Raw genomic sequence first — 6,476 nt, forward strand, 5'->3', positions numbered from 1 at the left:
TATATATATATACACGTCTGTCTATCTGTCAGTAAATATGTACACACACACACACACACACACACACACATGCAGAAGCATATGATGACATATTGCAGGCATGTTAAAACAATGATGGTATGATGATGATGATGTGATGATAATGGTACTGATGATGGTGGTGGTGATTATAAAGCTTGCACTTCCTAGTTATGTCACAAGAATTAGTCATCACAAATTATAATCATATTATTTCAGTTTACCAAAGTAGCATACTTTTAAACATCTTCTCAGTTACACTTCACAAAAATTCAGATGAATATAAAACCACAGAAAGAACCTCTATGAGGCTGATGCACCTAAATCTCCCCAAATTACACCCACCATCTTAGAAAACAAAAGATACATTTGATAACGTAACTCAAGATGTTTGAAAAAAAAAAAAAAAAAAAAAAAAGATAGGAATCCCATAGTTGTAGTGTCATTAGACATTGACTGGCTCATTAAGGGCCAAACAACAACAGCTGCAGAACACTGAATCACTGAAGTACACTAGGTTTGATTTTACCCTTCATTTGCCGAATTCTAACATTTCATTCATTAAGATATACGACCTACTTGTTGCTGAATCTGTTTCATCAAAGTTTTACCAATACTTAACGTTGAGCCAGAAGATAGGAATATGAATGATTAAGAATAAATACAAAGCTTCAGAAATTCGTTTATCAATCCTTAAATTTGAGTCAAGTGTCCAATTTTAGTAATGGGTCAGCATGATTAGTTAGGCTGTTAGTCCAAACGACAACAGCTATCCTGCCTATTTTGTTAAATTTTACAACTTAGGCCAGTGATGAGCTCAAGGAGCTCCCTAAGGCAAGAGTTTATCCCAGATTCCTTAGGTGTAGGAGTGGCTGTGTGGTAAGTAGCTTGCTTACCAACCACTTGGTTCCGGGTTCAGTCCTGCTGCATGGCACCTTGGGCAAGTGTCTTCTACTATAGCCTCGGGCTGACCAAAGCCTTGTGAGTGGATTTGGTAGACGGAAACTGAAAAGAAGCCCGTTGTATATATGTATATATATATTTTTTTATGTTTGTGTATGTGTTTGTCCCCCCAACATCGCTTGACAACCGATGCTGGTGTGTTTACGTCCCCGTAACTTAGCGGTTCGGCAAAAGAGACCGATAGAATAAGTACTAGGCTTCCAAATAATAAGTCACGGGGTCGATTTGCTCGACTAAAGGTGGTGCTCCAGCACGGCCACAGTCAAAAGACTGAAACGAGTAAAAGAGTAAAAGAGAATGTTGCATAGCATATTCCTTAGCATATTACATGATCCATCACAGTGTTAATTTCCCAGCTATTTCTGGAGATCACTTAGACTGAGTAAACAGGAGCAATGTGAAATGAAGCAATTTGCTCAAAAATACAATACGCCATCCAGTTGGGGAATCAAAACTATGATCTTGTGATCATGAATGCAACAACCTAACCCCTAAGTCATGTACCTTCAAATTTTACCAGTTTACCAATATTTAAATGCTTTTTATTCTTATTCACTGTCTCTTATGATCTCACAGAAATCATTAATTTTTCAAGTGATTTCCGTATCAAACTGTTAAAGGTTGATTATAACTTTTAATAATACTTTCAAGATGTTAGCATACTTTGATAATATTACAACTTCAGCTGAAATGTTCTCAACATCTTTTACTACATGAATTATTTTTTCATATATCAAAAAATCCTCAACATATGTAATCATGTATGCACGCGTATGCACGTGCACACACACACACACATACCTTATGTATATCATTATCATGATGATGATGAGTGAATAGATAAATGGACTGCTGAATGTGTAAATATAAACACATACACATGCACACACACACACACACCATCATTATCTGATGCAATCATATATAAAACATGAGATTCTATAATCTAACCCAAAGACAAATGTAAATATTTAATCCAGACAAAATTTATTTATCAATGAAAATAAAAATATACTCAGTCAAAATCAATACAAAGATTATCTCCATAACAACGCTTTGGTTTGTTTCACATTTTGTACAATTGTTGAGTTCTTGGTCTAATTGTTGACAAGCACACTTTGCAGATTTTTTTCCTTGACATACAGTAGAGGATTTCTTATTTTTTTAATCTTAAGAGGATTTGTTAGTCACAACGAAAAAAAAAAAAAGCTTCTTTTTGTTTTTGTGAAGAAATGGAAAGCTGTAGCAATATTGCCATTGCTTTTGTGAGATCAAAGGAGATTCTTTTCTTTTTGAAATTCAAAGCACATTAAGTGAAGCTTCATAGGTATGTACTTCCTGTTTCAGACAGATTTTTCCAAGTTTGTGATCAGTTCAACAACAATGTTTCTAACTTTATCGTAAAATTCTGGTATCAAAAAATAAAAATATCAGCAGCCCTTTCTCAGCAAACAGTAAATGATTCCTTATTTTATATTCTAAAAATGATTTGTTCATTATGATAAAACTTGCCAGCTCATAATAAAGCTATTGCTTTTGATAACATCAAATGATTTCTTCTTCTTTTTGAAGTACAAAAACCCATCAAGTGGTGCTTCATAAATTTTTCATCTTCATGGTTCAAAGACAATGTAGTTCAGCTATATTTTCTTCCTGTTTCAGATTGAGTAGATTTTCAGAGTTGGAAATAGTTCAACAAAGGAGTTTATAAACCAGTCACAGAATTCAAACGGAAAAGAAGAAAAATACCAACGATTCCAAATGAATAGCAATCAACAGGATAACCTCTTGATAATGTGAGTCTGAATCTGAATGAAATTAAGATATATTTTTTCTTTTTCCAAATTTAAGACATTTGTCAGCTGAAGTTAGAAGATTTTCTATTGGGCCATGCATGCTACTGTGCTTTGTGTTTTACAAGCGATAAATATCTATACAGGCTACATGTTGCAGCCACTTTTTATCCTCAAGACTTTATTATTGTCTATGAAGAAGAAACTAGTAGATGTTAGCACAGCTCATATACCCTTGTGAGTGGATTTGGTAGATGGAAACTGTGTAGAAGCCTGTTGTACAGAACTGCTAAGTTATGGAGACGTATATGGGTTTGTCCCCACCACTTGACAACTAGTGTTGGTTTCTACACATCACTGTAGCTTTGCAGTTTGGCAAAAGAAATCAATAGAATAAATATCTCTCTTAAAAACTAAGTACTGAGGTTGATTTATTCAACTAAATCCCTTCAAGGTGATGCTCCAGCTAGGCCATATGCCAATCATTGAAATAGGTAAAAAGTAAAAAGATAAAAAAAAAGTCATCTGATGTAACAATTTTGTGAGGTAATAGACTGAAAACGCTTGAATAGACTGTCATTCTGATGAAGTTCATTAAAACTGAAACACGCCTGGAGCTGTATGTTAGCCTGAAAATAAAATAAAATTTCCCCTAAACAGATAAATTAATTTTGTGAGGTCAATCTTCAATATTTTTGAAATTATCTTTCCTTGTTGGAGAAAGAGTCACTAACTGCCATTAATATTTATTTTCTTCTAGCTAAAAAGGAAATTTTAATTAACAGAGAACATTTTGTAGTAATCATTTTAGTACTTCATCCCTTAACTTACTAACTTATTAATTCAAATTCATAACATTGGGTCACTTGAATTATTTCCCTTAGCTTCTTCAGGTTATCATGAACAGGTGAAGGTGTTTTGCAACTACATGGTTTTAGGTCCAGTTACCTAGGGTCTGTGTCTTCTAATGTAGTGCTTGGTCAACTAATGCTGTGTGAGGCAATTTGGTACATAGAAACAGAAGGAAACCCAATGTGTATGTGTTTATGTGCATGCTGATGTGTCATGGTTTATACTATGCATATCACTGCTTGAGCAAAGTAGTGCTGATGTTGACATGCCTTCTGGCATTATGACCAATTGCTCTGCAATTTTGAATATCTATGGAATAAAGATCTCAATTACTTGAAAAACAGGTAATGGCCAGCAGAAGGAAGTGCTCTGTGCCATAAAATCTCACCTCTAATAAATCTCAATCCAAACATATGCCAACATGAGGAAAAATGGATATTAGATAGAAAAATGAATGAGCATATTTCATAAAAACAGCTGTTACATTAAAATATCTACTATTGACAATATACATACTTTGGTATGTTTTGCAAAGGTAAAGATTTGTAAACCCACTCAACATATGAATTTAGCAAAGTAGCTACAAAATATAAAGAGAGAAAAATAAAGATGATTCAACAGCTAATTTGATAGAATAGAAAACTAACAGAGAATAGAATGAATAATTACTTCAATCCTACATAAGCTTTAACTTCAGAATAGCTAATTGATCAGCTTTTCATTGAATGAAATATATGTCATGCTGAGTCCCTGACTATGGATTAATGACAAGGATTACACAGGATTTACTGTTAACAACAAATTGAGAATGTTTTATATCTATCAGAATAATTAGCCTATGAGATCACTGTCATTCATATATTTGATTTAGGCTTTTTTGTTTTGTTTAATTTTTACCCTTTTCTATAAGACAAAGGTCAGAGGAGAGGAAGCAGTGCTCATGAACTCTGCATGCTCTTTGCAGCCAGTGAGATTAGTGTGGTTAACGTTCAACTTGAAGAGCTATAGGTCACTGATTGCAGATATAAACAAATTTCCAGGGCGTAGCAATTCTGTATAGCAAGGACTGGACAAAGTACTTAGAGTAGGATCTGGGAGGAGAGACATAATAAAAGGGTGATAGGGAAAGGTGAACAGGACAAGTGGGTACTGATAAAGAGGACACTGTGGTAGCAATAGGGGAAAAGGAGAGAGAAGAACCAGTACATATGTAAGCTAGAGGTTGATGTTCTTGACTCTGGGTTTTTGTTTTCTGGTTCTTTCCAGTTGGATCCTTGCTTTTTCATTTCTGACTCCTGGATTTTGTTGCACTGCATCATATGTCCCTGAGGGAAGGTCTTCCTCTCCCAGGTCTTGTTAGTTTTGAATTGTCACCTGTGCTTCTGTAAATTTGCATTTTTCTAGGAAGGGGTGTTAGCCCAATGCAAACACATTTTTACCTCTGAGAAGACATGGTCCATATTAATCTAGCCCCTATCCTTTAACCTGTCCAGCATAAGAGGCTCCACCAGGAGCTTGCATTCCATTGGAATAGCTCTCAGTGTCACTGAGACACACATGTCACTGTACCACAAGGGTTGGACCTTGTCTAACATGTACATACTTTCATTAATTGTTTTATGTGCCTATGAGGTCAATGAACAAATACAGATACCCTTTCACCCTCTTTGAGTGTGAGAGCTGGTGGGATAGAGGGCTACATCATTCTCAGCTGAGTAGACTGGAGCAATGTGTAATGACTCAAGGACACAATGCACTACCCTGGTCCAAGAATTAAACCCACTACCCAATGATCATGAGCCAAATCCCTAACCACTAGGCCATACACCTTCACATACAAATATAGATATATTTTACACAAATATACATGAAAAGACACACACACATAAATACATACAGACAAATTCATACATAATTAGTTAGAATTGCTTATGGTTTTAATTCAAATATTAAATTACAATATGCTTTCTCCTCCTACCCCTTGCTACATATATATTTTGTTTATTATTCACTCCCCATCCTGTTAGAACATGTGACCTTTACACTTCAGCCATGTGTAACAACAGATTCAGGTTCAGAATTCTGTTCTTCACATATTACACACACACATGCACGTACACACACACACACACAATTTGATAAATATATCATCTGTATAAATAATTATGTTGTTAAAATAAAGAACTACCAAATGTCTGCACTAGCTTTATGTGACTTGGTTCTAAAATACTTCTGAAGCCATATGTCAACGACTGGCAAAAATAGATTTGGAGATATATGTTTAAGAGTTCAGAGTGGCGGACCACGACATTTATTTTGCCTGGTTAAGTCATTTTTACTGTATATTTTTTTTTTTTTTACCTAATTATTATTTCAGAATTTTCTAACATAAATGATGCCAATCAAATGAAGTACCAATGACTGAGTAATAAGAATACAAGTGTCTCATCAATCTTTGGACTGTTAACCATGCATTTTTTTTTACATATTTTGTATTTATTTGTTCACATGTATGTATGTATGAGCAAAAGCAAATTTCGTTAACTACATGTGTGATACATGTTTGTACAAGTGTTTAGGCCAGGAGTGAACTTACAAACATATATATACTCTTTTTACTCTTTTACTTGTCTCAGTCATTTGACCGTGGCCATGCTGGAGCACCGTCTTTAGTCGAGCAAATCGACTCCAGGACTTATTCTTTGTAAGCCTAGTACTTATTCTATTGGTCTCTTTTGCTGAACTGCTAAATGACGGGGACATAAACACACCAGCATCGGTTGTCAAGCACAGACACACACACATATATATATATATGGGAGAATATACAAATAATAACAACAGACGAGG

At 34.8% G+C, this 6,476-nt stretch overlaps 1 protein-coding gene and 1 long non-coding RNA gene across 8 annotated transcripts in view; one reads left to right on the forward strand and one right to left on the reverse strand.

Annotated features, from left to right (window-relative positions):
- Positions 1 to 6,476, reverse strand: part of LOC106874564 (uncharacterized) — a 272,320-nt gene that overhangs the window by 178,181 nt on the left and 87,663 nt on the right. The window lies entirely within an intron of this gene.
- The window catches only part of LOC128247816 (uncharacterized), a 37,753-nt gene continuing 33,446 nt past the window's right edge, over positions 2,170 to 6,476 (forward strand). Inside the window, exons 1-2 of the long non-coding RNA XR_008264134.1 lie at positions 2,170 to 2,308; positions 2,644 to 2,777. This is a non-coding gene — a long non-coding RNA (uncharacterized LOC128247816). The remainder of the gene's footprint in view (positions 2,309 to 2,643; positions 2,778 to 6,476) is intronic.

Source organism: Octopus bimaculoides, chromosome 1, assembly GCF_001194135.2.
Source record: "Octopus bimaculoides isolate UCB-OBI-ISO-001 chromosome 1, ASM119413v2, whole genome shotgun sequence".
In the NCBI taxonomy this organism is placed as follows: domain Eukaryota; kingdom Metazoa; phylum Mollusca; class Cephalopoda; order Octopoda; family Octopodidae; genus Octopus; species Octopus bimaculoides.